This window comes from Bubalus bubalis, chromosome 7 (genome assembly GCF_019923935.1).
Source record: "Bubalus bubalis isolate 160015118507 breed Murrah chromosome 7, NDDB_SH_1, whole genome shotgun sequence".
Classification (NCBI taxonomy): Eukaryota; Metazoa; Chordata; class Mammalia; order Artiodactyla; family Bovidae; genus Bubalus; species Bubalus bubalis.
The window spans coordinates 10,296,365-10,311,827 of record NC_059163.1 but is presented as its reverse complement, the minus strand read 5'-3'; positions in this window follow the sequence as shown (position 1 = coordinate 10,311,827).

Below are 15,463 nucleotides of genomic sequence, written 5' to 3'. Positions count from 1 at the left end.
GCCACCTGGGAAGCCCATTATGTATATGAATACTCTCTAAAAGAGGATTTCCTACCCACAAGTGTTTGTGAGTATCTATTCTTTACCAAGCACTGTGCCTGAAGCTTTGCATACAAAAGAGAATAAGACTAAATACCTATCCAGAAGATCAATCAGTCCAGTGGTGGGAAAACAGGAACAAACGGTTACAAAGTTTTGGCATGTGTCTCTTTAGGTTAAGCCGTAGAAATTGCTCTATTTCTATGTTAAAACCTGCTGACTATCAGCAATTTCATATGTTTGAAATTGATGCATCAGATATATGCTGTGGTCTATGGGGGCAGATTGTTATAAATTTTGACTAATATTATTGTTATTCTGGCACCTATTTCTATGAAAAAAAAAACAAAAACTATGGGGAACCTCAGAAGTAGGTTTGAGTTAATAAAATGTGGGGAAGGCAAGAATTGTTGAACTGAATTCTCTTCTAACTTTGAGATGTGGTTGCGAAGTCATTCATCAAGAAAAGGCTTACTTAGCCAATTTTAGACTGCCAGGCTCCTCTGTCCTTGGAATTCTACAGGCAAGAATACTGAAGTGGATTGCCATTTCATTCTCCAGGGGATCTTCCCCACCCAATGATCGAACCCAGGACTGTCATATTGCAGGCAGATTCTTTACCAGGGAAGCCCACATAGAGAGACAGAGAACATAAATATGAGGGTGTGTATGTGGATGTGTGAGTGTGTGAGAGAGAAGGAGACAGAAAGAGACAGAGAAACAGAGAGAAACTGAGGTTACTGTCTGATGAGCTCATGAAGGCAGGGGCTTCCTTGCTCGCAGTGAGAACTGCATGTCTGTTGATTAATTTACTTTCTATAAAAGAGCTATTTTCGAAAACTGCTTGAGGATTCAGAAGAAATGTAAATGAGTAGTTGGAAAAATTTAAGTGCCAGGAAAAGAAAATATGTGGAAGAACTTCTTCTATTTTATGGGTGTTGATATGAATGCCAGGTGCCTCTTCGTAACCAGATAGCCTACTGCCTTAAGGTGTTTTAAATAGCTTTAAAGGGATTTATTTTCGCATCAATATGATATTGAGGAAGCTTTATTCATTAAATGCTTTTTCATTCGATATTGAAATCCTTGGGGGTACAATGTATATTCTTACATATGAGCATGTATCATAGAAATTTAGCTGTTTAGGCAGGAAAATAAATGTTTGTGTAAGGAATACAGTGTTTTGTATCTAGAGAAAACTGGGCAGGGAGCCAGGAAATGTGGACTTTAGATATTAACAGTAATAAAAGGACAGTAGACAACAGTCAGCAAGCACCCATTACATGATGTGTTGGAAGATATCTCACCCATTAACTCATGTTAATTCTCTATAGCAAACACAAACATTATTTTTTCACATAATAAGGCCCAGATAATGTCTGTATTTCAAGCCCATGGCAGAGTGCTGAGTCCCTTGTGCGTGTGTACATATTAAGTTGCTTTAGTCGTGTCCAGCTGTTTGTGACCCCATGGACTGTACCTGCCAGGCTCCTCTGTTGATGGGATTCTCCAGGCAAGAATCCTGGAGTGGGTTACCTTGCCTTCCTCCAGGGGATCCTCCCTACCCAGGGATTGAACCCGTGTCTCCTGCATCTCCTGCATTGACAGGTGGGTCTTTACCACTAGTGCCACCTGGGAAGCCCTAAGCCCCTTGTAGTTTTTCATTAAATATTGGTTGAGTCAATAACTGAGTGAGTTAGCAAATGCATGAAATTAAGTCCTAATTTTGGTAGCTCAAAAGCCAATATAGCCTGGATAGAAAAAAAAAAAAAAAAACTGTTAAAAATTTACTACTACTTTAGAAGGAAAGGAATCATGAAGACTTGAATGTATTAGTGAGGTTATAGAACAGAAATGGCTCAGTTGCTTGCATTTTTATTGCTTTATGTTTTGCAAAGCAAGCCAGAAACATCACCCATTTGAATCCTCCCAAGAAACTTATGAGGCTACAATTTTCTTTCCTTTTCTTCATGAAAACAAAACACAAAAATTTGCATGACTTTCCCAAGGTCATGCAGTCAGTTTGCCATTATCTACTTTATTGCAGTACTCTAAAAATACACATTAAGTGATATGCCTAAATCAAAATAAAAGCTTTTGTTTTCTTATGTCAAATCGGTTTGTTTGTTCATGGTGTTGTTATGGGATTATGAAGGAAGCATTTAACAATCCAAGAAATGTGAGAAGCAAAATAATAAAAAGGCTCTACACTTGATTTGCTGGATGGGAGGGGGAATGAAGAAAATATGGATTTTTTTTGTAAATGGTAATCATGAAAATAGGAGTATTTTGGAAAGAGATTAATGACTCTCATTTGAGGCTTGTTGAGTTTGAGTTACTGATGGCTTATCTATGTGGAACTGTCGAGCAGGAAAATAGAAATGCATTCCAGGAGATCTGGAGAAGGCTCAGGGTTGAAAAAATATATTATTTGATTCTAATCATTGCAATGACAAAATAAGGGATTTTGTAACAATTGCATGATATTTCCAAGGGAGAATATATAGAAGAAGAAAATTTATAATGTTACTGTATTAGATACCTGCTGCTATTATCTACTGGGGCTTCCCTGAAAGCTCAGATGGTGAAGAATCTGCCTGCAATGCAGGAGACCTGGATTCAATCCCTGTGTTGGGAAGATTCTCTGGAGAAGGGAATGGTACCCCACTCCAGTATTCTTGCCTAGAGAATTCCATGGACAGAAGAGCCTGATGGGCTACATTCCAAGGGATCGCGAAGAATCACACAGGACTGAGCAACTAACACACACTATTATCTACCATTTACACTCAGAACATTAATGTCAGGAAAAGATTGAAATTCATCATGTCACACTGTTAAATCTTGATATGAGTATGTGTTTATGCATGCGTGTGTGTACATGTGTGTGTAACACCAAGAAAGAACGCTGCATTCAACCTAAGTGATGTTGAATTACACCTTCAGTGTTTCCCCTGAGAAGCTGAAATATGGCTTCACCAAAACCCCAAGATAAAAGGCAGCCCACTAAATTTCATTCCAAGCTTTAAAAGTTGTCTCCTCTAGTGATAAAGTATACTTCAGACATCTACAGATAACAGTGATAACCTGCACTAAGTTTTTCAGAGAAATTCTCAACAAAAGCTCATGGAGCAATAGACAACTCAGAGGATTTACAATTTGCTGGCCTCTTGTTGTGGTAACCCATCACCCTAATTCGCCCTTCGGTTGATTTATACAGAATTACTCTTTTTCATTACTCACCCTGTCCTTTTAAACAACACTAAATCCCCTGTGGACACGTATTGCTACAAGAAATACCTGAAGAGAAAGAATCATTGCCTCACAATGAAGTGTTGGATGGTTACTTACAAGGGTCTATTTTAAACATTTCTTTGCATCTAGAGGTCATTTGAGCTACTGGTGGGTTGACTCATGCTTTCGGGTGTTTTGGAAACTGTTCAGTTTTTCTCTATTAGGAGGAAGCTAACTTGATCAAGTGGAATGGTAAGAAGTGGGCAAAAATGACTTGGTCCATTTTCTGCCCTCAAAGAGCATGAAAGTGAAGAACAAATGAAAAAAGGTGGGTTACCAAAAAGAGTACAAGTATTAGTATTGTCATTGATGTTGTTCAGTCACTAAGTCTTGTCTGACTCTTTGCAACTCCATGAACTACAGCATGTGAGGATTCCCTGTCCTCCACTTTCTCCTGGAATTTGCTCAAACTCATGTCCATTGAGTTGGTAATGCCATCCAACCATCTCATCCTCCACTGCTCCCTTCTCCTTTTGCCTTCAATCTTTCCCAGCATCAGGGTCTTTTCCAATGAGTTGACTTTTTGCATTAGGTGGCCAAAGTATTAGAGCTTCAGCTTCAGCATCAGTCCTTCCAGTGAATTTTCAGGATTAATTTCCTTTAGGATTGACTGGTTTGATCTTCTTGCAGTCCAAGGGACTCTCAAGAGTTTTCTCCAGTACCACAATTTAAAAGGATAAATTTTGTGGTGCTCAGCCTTCTTTATGGTCCAACTCTCACATCCATACATGACTACTGGAAAAACCATAGCCTTGACTAGATGGACCTTTGTTGGTAAATTAATGTCTCTGTTTTTTAATATGCTGCCTAAGTTGGTCATAACTTTTCTTCCAAGAAGTAAGCATCTTAATTTCATGGCTGCCATCACCATCTGCAGTGATTTTGGAGCCCCCCAAAATCTATTAAAATAGATAGAAAGAAGATTAGGCAATGTTATCAGACCTACCTACATCTCATCAAATTGAGATACAGATGCAATATTCTGCCAGATCAACAGGGCCCTCCAGACAAAATTGCCAGTTAGAAGAATCCTGGATGGGGCAGATCAAGGGTAGATCTTGTCTACCCTTGGTCTACCCAACCCATGATCTCACTCTCTTTTTTTTCCTTTTTGTAATAGCCATCCTATCAGTAGTTATGTATGGATGTGAGAGTTGGACTATAAAGAAAGCTGAGCATAGAAGAATTGATGGTTTTCAACTGTGGTGTTGGAGAAGACTCTTGAGAGTCTCTTGGACTGCAAGGAGATCCAACCAATCCATACTAAAGGAAATCATTTCTGACTGTTCATTGGAAGTACTGATAATTGAAGCTGAAACTCCAATACTCTGGCCACCTGATGAGAAGAGCTGACTTATTTCAAAAGACCCTGATGCTGGGAAAGATTGAAGGTGAGAGGAGAAGGAATGACAGAGGATGAGATGGTTGGATGGCATCACCAACTCAATTGGCATGAGTAAGCTCTGGGAGTTGGTGATGGACAGGGAGGCCTGGCATGCTGCAGTCCATAGGGTCACAAAGAGTTGGACATGACTGAGCGACTGAACTAAACTGGACTGAGGCTTACCATATCTTTTCTTCCAAGGAGCAAGCATCTTTTAATTTTGTGGCTGCATTCACTCTCCCAGCAGTGTAACCTAATGGAAACTTCATATGTTATGGAACTCTAGCTCTAGATGACACACACTTGAAAAAATTGTTCTAATATTTTGAAAAGTATGAAAACACTATGATTGCACTTCCTTTGAAGCAATTCAAAGCACACTGGCATATAAATATTTCAGTAGGTCCTGCTGTAATATAATATACAGACTTTATGTACTTCAGTGATCCCCAAATCTATTTGAGCATAGGATCCATTCCTATCTCCTCACTTATTAACATATGACAGTTCTGGTGTACAACAAGCCACAGATTGAAAAACATCACTGGGCTGTAGAATTTAAGCCTTTTCAGGGCAGATATTATATACTATAGGTTCCATCCTGCATATGATACCGTGTAGAGTATAGAGGCTTTCAACAATTTACAATGATTGGAAAGTGATGAGCTTTATAGATTGATTAATTGTGCTTTAATATAACTGATTAATAGTAACTATGTATAATTTAGTATTTAACGGAGACTCTCTCTAATAAGAGGCTCTTAAAATTTCCTCAAATTTAGCAATCACCTCAATAGGTAGTAGGAATCAGAAACTTATATCATGAAGATAGTTGGAGTTGTACTTCAGAGTTGAATCAAGGATGGGACATAGGTAGTTAAAAGAAAAAACAAAAACAAGATTGAGGATTATAATGAACAGTCGTAGCTCATGGTGGCCAGATAAGTTATGATCTGAAATTAGTTCAGAAACATTCTGTGTGTATTATGTGGTTTCCTGGCAGATCCACGTATTTTATAAACATTTTTGGTCATGGTAACTACTTCTCAAGAGATCTCTTTCAGATATATAAAACTGTCTTTATACAGTAATGGTGACTGTTTATGTAATGTTGGCTCAACAATCTCTGTTAAAATACTTAACCTTTTGAACAGTTCTCCTCAGTTTATAAGGGTCATCTGTGGTGTAATGGACATAAGAATTACAAAGTAACAAAGAGAAGGTGATGTCCTCTTTGAATGCTAATATACCCAATGGCATTTAAGTCTATGATTTCTCTTGAAGCGTCTTGGACAAGTGAGTTTTGATAAATTAATGAAAGGTACTTGGGGACAATGGATTTCATGGTAGCAAACAATACAATTAAGGTAGCTCTGGCACTTGCCATTATTAACTGCATTCGCAAAACAATATATTTTCCCCCAAAGAGATTTAAATTCAATTGTATATATTCATATATGTTCTCTGACATTCAAGTCACTGTGTTTAAGTAGGCTTTTCTACATTCATTCATCACCTTCCTCTACTTCTTCTATTTTCAATTAACTTTCTTTTAGGACATACTTATTTTAAATATGTATGACATTAAGAAATGTATACAGGAAATGTCTTAAGGAGATTACCATTTATTGAATATGTTATGTATCTTAGGCGCTTTATTTAGTGTCTCATTTTATTCTCACAAAAATCTTATGAAGAGTTTTAAAAGAGGATGAATACATAGCACGATTTCAAGTAGCGAGTACACAGCAACATGAGGACTGACCGTAGATTTGTCTCATTCTTTATTTAGTATATGCTGTTTTTTAAACATGGAGAGTTTTTCATTAAGAAAATATCACTCTTTTATTCTTAACAATAACGTCAATTCAGAGAAGTTCAAGTGGAGCTGATCCTAACCCACTTTAATCCAGAGGAAATTTTTCAGCCTCCTGGTGACAGTGTATGGCTCAAGGTGAGTGAAATGAATCTTCAGTGCAGTTCGGTTCAGTCGCTCAGTCATGTCTGAATCTTAGTTCCCTCCTGGACAACTAGGGAATTGATGCCCTTGTTTTCCCTGGAGTTATAAGCTAAAAGCTTAAGGTGGGCTTGGAGCTAGAGAAAGGCTTTCTTCATATGATTCATTAAAAAAAGTTTGAAAATAATACGGATAACTGAATCACTTTGCTGTATACCTGAAACCAATACAACATTGCTAGTCAACTATACTGCAATACAAAATATTTTTTTAAATGTGTGAAAATAAGTCAAAAGCAAATGGAATCTAGAGAAGGAGATATGATAGAGACTTCATGTCAATGTTTGAAAACAGGAATACAACTCTGCCCGAAACATCCTTAACCTAAATGCTCCCCAATTATATAAGACAACATAGTCCTCTTTTGCTTAAACAAATTTGAGTGTGGGTTTCGTCCCTTGGAAGTAAAGTATCTTGACTAGTATCAATAACTAAGCTAGTCCCTTTTTCTTGCAGCCCACTATCTCTCTTCTATAAATTTCAATGTCTGGGACAAGTAACTTAATTCAACATGCATCATTGCTGCTGCTGCTGCGGCTAAGTTGCTTCAGTTGCGTTCGACTCTTAGCGACACCATGAACTGCAGCCCACCAATCTCCTCCGTCCATAGGATTTTCCAGGTAAGAGTACTGGAGTGGGGTGCCATTGCCTTCTCTGAACATGCATCATTAGAGTCTTACAAAGCAGAGTGAATTGTAGAAGTATCTGTGAGCATTCAGAGGGGATGACTAGCATGATCCCTGGTGTTTGAGAACTTAAAAGTACTTTGTGAAAGACAAACCAATATTGGACCAAATAATAATATAAGGCAGAAAGAGTACAGTAAGTTCTGTACTAATAATTTAATATGCTGTGGGATACACACACACACACACACACACACGAAAAGGCATTCTACTTAGGTAGTCCGTGTTTTAAAGAATGTTGTCTAAAAGGCCTAACGTTCCCAAGTGGCTCAGTAGTAAATAACCAACCTTCAACAGCAAAAGTCTACAGCTGGCCTTCCCTAGTGGTACAGTGGTAAAAAATCTGCCTACCAATGCAGAAGACACAGGAGACTTGGATTTGATTTCTAGGTTGGGAAGATCCCTTGGAGGAGGAAATGGCAATCCACACCATTATTCTTATCTGGAAAATCCTATGGACAGAGGAGCCTACCACTGAGCCATCTGGGAGTCCTAGTCCTTTTAGAAAACATTCTTTAAAATATGGACTACCCAAGGAGAATGCCTTTTCATATATATATATCTCCCACAGTATATTAAATTACTAATACAGAACTTACTGTACTCTTTCTGCCTTATTTAATTCAAATAGACAAACATTGAAAACTGATATTTCTGACTGATGGGGAAATGTGAATATAAGCAGGCAGGCTTCACAGTGCAGACCATGTTAAGAAAATATTTGGTGGATTGATATGAGTGGAATCTAAAAAAATATGTATATCACCATAAGACCTTGGTAAAAACAGTTTGTTTTCAGAGTACATCATGAGAAACACTGGGATGGAAGAAGCACAAGCTGGAATCAAGATTGCTAGGAGAAATATCAATAACCTCGGATATGCAGATGACACCACTGTTATGGCAGAAAGTGAAGAAGAACTAAAGAGCCTCTTGATGAAAGTGGAAAAGGAGAGTGAAAAAGTTGGCTTAAAGTTCAACATTCAGAAAACTAAGATCATGACATCCGGTCCCATCACTTCATGGAAAATAGATGGGGAAACAGTGGAAATAGTGGCTGACTTTATTTTGGGGGGCTCCAAAATCACTGCAGATGCTGATTACCGCCATGAAATTAAAAGACGCTTACTCTTTGGAAGGAAAGTTATGACCAACCTAGATAGCATATTAAAAAGCAGAGACATTATTTTGACAACAAAGGTCCTCCTAGTCAAGGCTATGGTTTTTCCTGTGGTCATGTATGGATGTGAGAGTTGGATTGTGAAGAAAGCGGAGCACTGAATAATTGATGCTTTTAAACTGTGGTGTTGAAGAAGACTCTTTAGAGTCCCTTGGACTGCAAGGAGATCCAACCAGTCCATTCTGAAGGAGATCAGCCCTAGGATTTCTTTGGAAGGAATGATGCTAAAGCTGAAACTCCAGTACTTTGGCCACCTGATGTGAAGAGCTGACTCATTTGAAAAGACCCTGATGCTGAGAAAGATTGAGGGCAGGAGGAGAAGGGGACGACAGAGGATGAGATGGCTGGATGGCATCACTGACTCAATTCACATGGATTTGGGTGGACTCCGGGAGTTGGTGATGGACAGGGAGGCCTGGTGTGCTGTGATTCATTTGGTCTCAAAGAGTCGGACACGACTGAGTGACTGAACTGAACTGAACTTCCATATACTGTGAATAACTAAGAATATGAAATCAAACAGTCTGCCTTTAATCAATGGCATTCATTTAGATAAACTAATACAAGGTAAGAATGTGGAGGTGAAAGATAAAATATAAATGAATGCAAGATTATATATAATATTTTAAAATTTATGATGAGGGTAATGCTACTTCCCTACCCTGAGATTCCCTTTGTGTTGTATAGACCTCCATCAGCATAGCTGTGCCAGCTCCCCTCTGCCTCTAAACTCCTTCAAAGTGGAGATAGACAGACTCTTGTCATTGTTAATTTGAGAATAACTGACTAGACTAGGCACCTCTTGTCTTCTTTTTGCTGGCAAAGCAGCCTCAGTGAAAGGACTGTTCATGTCCCACCCTTATCTGGGCAGGTATCCTACCTATGGAGATGTATCATGTGATATGTTGCTTTTGACTAGAAGAGTGAATCCAGCTACTTCTGGAGTCTAATGCGTGTAAGTTGACTTGTTTACAGGTGTGTCCACCATAAGCTGTGTTTTTCACCTAGATTTTATTAGTGGAATGATAATGGTGTTCAAAATAATAATGTTGTTGGTACTTTCCATTTCTTTGTTATGTTTATTCTGTGGGCAGAGAAACAAGATGTTATTCACTGAGCAATCTAAAGATCCCTATGTTGGTGAATAGGCCAGGAAAATAAGGAAATGAGATGGGGGAAAATTGCAGAGCAAGACACCCAAGTAGTGGTTGATGGGCTTGTGTGCCGCGTCTTCTGTCTTGCGACTTCAGTCATTCTAATCTTGGTGGTTTGTAGAGGCATATGTTAGACTGAGCAGGTTTTTATACTTGTGTGATGGCCTTTTTGAAACTTAGCCAGAATGACTTAGCTGGCCAGAGAATATTTTGACTTTTTGGATGACTGCAGCTTTAGGCTGCTTTGTCCAAAGGAAACTAAAACCTGAATGTGGAGATGCCAGGACTCGTAAAGTCCCTGGGCTTGTTTCGTAACTGGACCCAGCAGACACAGCTGTATAAGAAATGTTGGCCCAGCAAAGATGTCAGTGATTCAGAAGAGATGATGTCAGAGGTCTTTCTACTGCAAATAAAAACTGCATTTAGCTTACATGGATAGGCAGTGGGGTCCTCAATAGGATAAGAGGTTAGCAAGATTGAAAGTGAAAGTGTTAGTGTTATTCACTCAGTCGTGTCTGACTCTTTGCCACTCCATGGACGGTTGCTCATTCTTCAGGCAAGAATACTGGAGTAGGTAGCCTTTCCCTTTTCCAGGGGATCTTCCTGACCCAGGGAATGAACTGGGATCTCCTGCATGGCAGGCAGATTCTTTACTATCTGAGCTACCAGGGAAGCCCTAACAAGATTGGGAGGGGCTCTATAATGCCGTACAGCCTCAAGGCATACTGTACTGGAAAAACTCCTAAGCAACATAGAAAAGACAAATATACAAACATAAGGTAAGTATCTTTCTACATATGGATATTGGTGTTTTAAACTTCTAGGCACCTGAGTCTTGGGTCCACAGTTTAGTTCAGTTCAGTCACTCAGCTGTGTCCGACTCTTTGCAACTCTGTGGATTGCAGCACACCAGGCTTCTCTGTCCATCACCAACTCACAGAGCTTACTCAAACTCATGTCCATTGAATTGGCGATGCCATCCAATCATCTCATCCTCTGTCGTCCCCTTCTCCTCCTTTCTTCAATCTTTCCCAGCACCAGGGTCTTTTCAAATGAGTCAGTTCTTTGCATCAGGTGGCCAAAGTATTGGAGTTTCAGCTTCAATATCAGCCCTTCCAATGAATATCCAGGACTGATTTCCTTTAGGATGGACTGGTTTTGATCTCCTTGCAGTCCAAGGGACTCTCAAAAGTCTTCTCCAGCACCACAGTTCAAAAGAATCAATTCGTCAGTGCTCGGCTTTCTTTATACAGACTTTGGTGTTTTAAACTTCTAGGCACCTGAGTCTTGGGTCCACAACAATGAGCTAATAAAGTTATTAGCTTACAGTGTCTAGGCCAGGCTTAGGTAGGCAGTGAATGACAGTTCCATTAAGACTGGAAATGTCTGGACTGATTAAAGTGGCATGTTACATAATTACAAAGAGCTTTTACTCATTTTAGTGCTGCAATATTTACAAGAAACATGAGACTCAAAGGAGAAAATGGAATGTAAAATATTATGTATGTGTGGACCCCTCCCTAAGAAATACCTTTCCCAGAGAAACATGGTTAATGAATAGAACCAAAATGAATCACCAGTTAAGATTTATTTCAGCTCAGTTAAAGCATATTTGTTGTGGACTTTGGTCAACTGATATAAACTAACAATATCATTTACGAGGACAAAACAAAACAACTTGTTTTGTTTTCTTTCTTCCTATGTCTGTCTTCCTTTATTCAGACACCTCTGAGCCTCTGCTGTGATTGACAAAAATTCAACCACAGGAGTAAGACTCACTCCAAATACAAACCTTGCTTTTTTAAACTTCAATCTTTATCAAGGCTAAATACACAGTCTAGGAACACAGTTGTCTCTGGGTAATCTTTTTGAGTTGGGTGCTGCATGCATGCTAAGTCGCTTCAGTCATGTCCAACTCTTCATGATCCTATGTACTGTAGCCTACCAGGCTCCTCTGTCCATGGGGATCCTCTAAGCAAGAATATTGAAGTGGGTTGCCATACCCTCCTCCCAGAGATCTGTATTCACCTCTAAATTCAGTATATATAGAGCCAATACTTTGATACTCATGGGTGCCTATTTCATCTCTTCAGTACAGTTCAGTACAGTTCAGTCATTCAATAAAGTCTGACTCTGCGATCCCATGAACCACAGCACACAAGGCCTCCCTGTCCATCACCAAGTCCTAGAGTCCACCCAAACCCATGTCCATTGAGTCGGTTATGCCATCATCCAACCATCTCATCCTCTGTTGTCCCCTTCTCCTCCTGCCCTCAATCTTTCCTAGCATCAAGGTCTTTTCAAATGAGTCAGCTCTTCCCATTAGGTAGCCAAAGTATTGGAGTTTCAGCTTCAACATCAATCCTTCCAATGAACACCCAGGACTGATCTCCTTTAGGATGGACTGGTTGGATCTCCTTGCAGTCCAAAGGACTCTCGAGAGTATTCTTCAACACCGCAGTGCAAAAGCATCAATTCTTCATTGCTCAGCTTTGTTTATATTCCAAATCTCACGTCCATACATGACCACTGGATAAACCATAGCCTTGACTAGATAGACCTTTGTTGACAAAGTAATGTCTCTGCTTTTTAATATGCTGTCTAGGTTGGTCATTACTTTCCTTCCAAAGAGTATGTGTCTTTTTATTTCATGGCTGCAATCACCATCTGCAGTGATTTTGGAGCCCAAAAAAATAAAGTCGGCCACTCTTTCCCCATCTATTTGCCATGAAGTGATGGGACTGGATGCCATGATCTTAGTTTCACCTCTTAGGGATTCTTTAAAGTGAGATTCCTGAGACCTTGGGGTTAAATTAATACATTTATGGGAGTATTATCCAGGAAGAAGGATCCCAAGTAATAATTGCTGAAAGAACCCCAATATATCTAGACATTGACAACCCTCTAGCTGAGACTGAGAATAAAGTTAAAGCAAATTAATTTTAGACTTTAACTTTGTTACATTTTAACTTACAATGGCAAGACAATTTGATTTTGGATTTGAATACCTTCCAACTTTAACATCTTTGGAGTTAAAGTATAATGAAAAGTAATCTTTAAATTTTAATTTCCCTTTGGATATTTTACAATTAGAGGCAGTTTATATTCAAATTTGGGATATGTCCAATTTTTTTGTCATTTTATTATCTGAGTAGTACTATGCATTTTTATTGTTGAGTCTTAATTTAAAAAAAAAATCTCATGAAGAACTATTGATATTCTGTGTTGAATAGTTTGACTGGATGCTTCCCTGGTGGCTCAGATGACAAAGAACCCACCTACAATGCAGGAGACCCAGGTTCGATCCCTGCGTTGGGAAAGATCCCCTGGAGAAGGGAATGGCTACCCACTCCAGTATTCTTGCCTGGAGAATTCCATGCACAGAGGAGCCTGGCAGGCTACAGTCTGTGGGCTCCCTAAAATTCAGACACACTGAGCAACTAACACTTTCACTTTCACTTTCAAGTTGGAATGCGATGGACTGTAGCCTACCAAGCTCCTCCTTCCATGGGATTTTCCAGGCAAGAATACTGGAGGGGGCTGCCATTTCCTTCTCCAGGAATGGGAAATAGAAAAGAGAATGAGTAAGGAATAAGGAATATAAAGTGACAGTGGGATTCATGTAATTAATATCCTAAACAATATAAATCAGGGATTTGGGGGGACAAAGTATAAACTACAGAGCAGGGATTCAGCAAAGGGGTCACAAAGGAGCAGTGGGTGCCATGCTTCTGTTAATCGCCCACTGATTAGAAGCCACCTCAAGCAGTCCAGGCCTTCTCCTGTCCCTGCTCCCCTTTGTTATCCCTTCGCCTCATATCTCCATTGCCCAGAATTTCAGAATGAAATCGTAGTGCCATTTACAGTGCAGCCTCAGTAGCTTTCAGAATCAAACTCAAGAAGACTAGCTTTAAAAAAAATATTCTTTAAAATTGACAAAAAATATGTTAAGCATAAGATGTTGTTTTCCCAAAATGCATACAAAATGGCTGAATCTGGTATATAATAGCATTTTTAAAGTGAATTCGTACAATGACATTTTAAAAGTACACTTAGTTAAAGGCACCACAGCAACTTCTACAGGCTCTCTGATTTGGGGCCATTCGGTTGATCTATTGGAGACTCATTCATGAAATGGGAATAATAATATGTAACTGGGCCGAGGTCAGGAAATTGGGTCAGATAGTGTGATAATTTGCCTTCAAGGTAAAAACCTGCAGATTGATTTTGCAGATAGTACACCCATTACCACCTATATCAGCACATATCTGTATATTTTTCATGTTATCTAGAAATATGAAGTAGGAAGAGAATATCTAATTTCAGGTTTTTTAGAAGCTATAATAAAAGAGTAAAAGGAAACAGAAAATTGATAGTGTATCAAAATATAAGGTTTTAATATGTAATTAAAATATACAGTGACATTTTAGACAATTTTTAAATGATTATTTCAAACATAGTGTGTGGTCTTCCCTGGTGGTCCAGTGGCTAAGACTCTGTGTTCCCAATGCAGGGGGCCAGGGTTCAATTCCTGCTCAGGGAACTAGATCCCATTTGCCACATTTAAGATTTTGCATGTAGCAATAAAGATCCCGCATGTCCCAGCTAAGACCTGGAGCAGCCAAAATGAGTAAATAAATAAAAATAAACATTAAAAAAAAAACATAGTGAATTTTACACTTACAGCATATCTCCAGTTGGACCAGAGTCTTCAGTTGTTTTACAGCCACATGTAGCTTCAGTTCACTTCAGTTGCTCAGTTATGTCCGACTCTGTGACCCTGTGGACTGCAGCACACCAGGCCTCCCTGCCCATCAGCAACTCCCGGACTTTACTTAAACTCATGTCCATTGAGTCAGTGATGCCATCCAACCATCTCATCCTCTGTTGTCCCCTTCTCCTCCTGCCATCTATTTTTCCCAGCATCAGAGTATTTTCAAATGAATCAGCTCTTCCCATCAGGTGGCCAAAGTATTGGAGTTTCAGCTTCAACATCAGTCCTTCCAATGAATTTCACATGTGGCTAGTGGAATCTTTATTGGACAACCCAGATACAGAGGAATGAAAACAACTCCATGGGGAAATTAGGGCCACTTGGAACAAGACAGTTAATATTCTAGAATTGGTATCACGGTTAAAATTCTTATAGGCAATTATAATATGCTCAGATCATAGAACAGTCATATTGTTTTGATCTGGGAGAAACGTGAGAGATCATTTGACCTAAAGCTTTCTTTTTTAGTTGCAGGAATTGGGCTCAAGAAAGGATACATGACCTGCAAGGGCTGTGCAAAGAACTGGCAGTAGGACTGAAAGCAAAGCCAGCCCTCTTGGGTTCCAGCCTAGGCACCCTCTCCAACACAGCACTATGACGCTCCCTTCCTTGAACCTGTGAGAGCATTATATTCATACCCACTCTTAAGTGAGCAAGGAAGGGAAGAAACACTGGAGTTTCCATAGGGTGCTGGGCGCCTTATATCCATCGGCTTTTCTTAGCATCTTGTACATACTTTCATGACCAGTTGCCATCTTAACAATGGAAAACTTGAGATTTTTATTTTCTTCTAAAATATATTTCTCTGTAATATACATTTCATAGGCTTCCCAGGTGGTGCTAGTAGTAAAGAGCCCACCCACCGTGCAGGAGACATAAGAGATGTAGGTTCGATTCCTGGGTCAGGAAGATCCCCTGGAGGAGGGCCTGGCAAC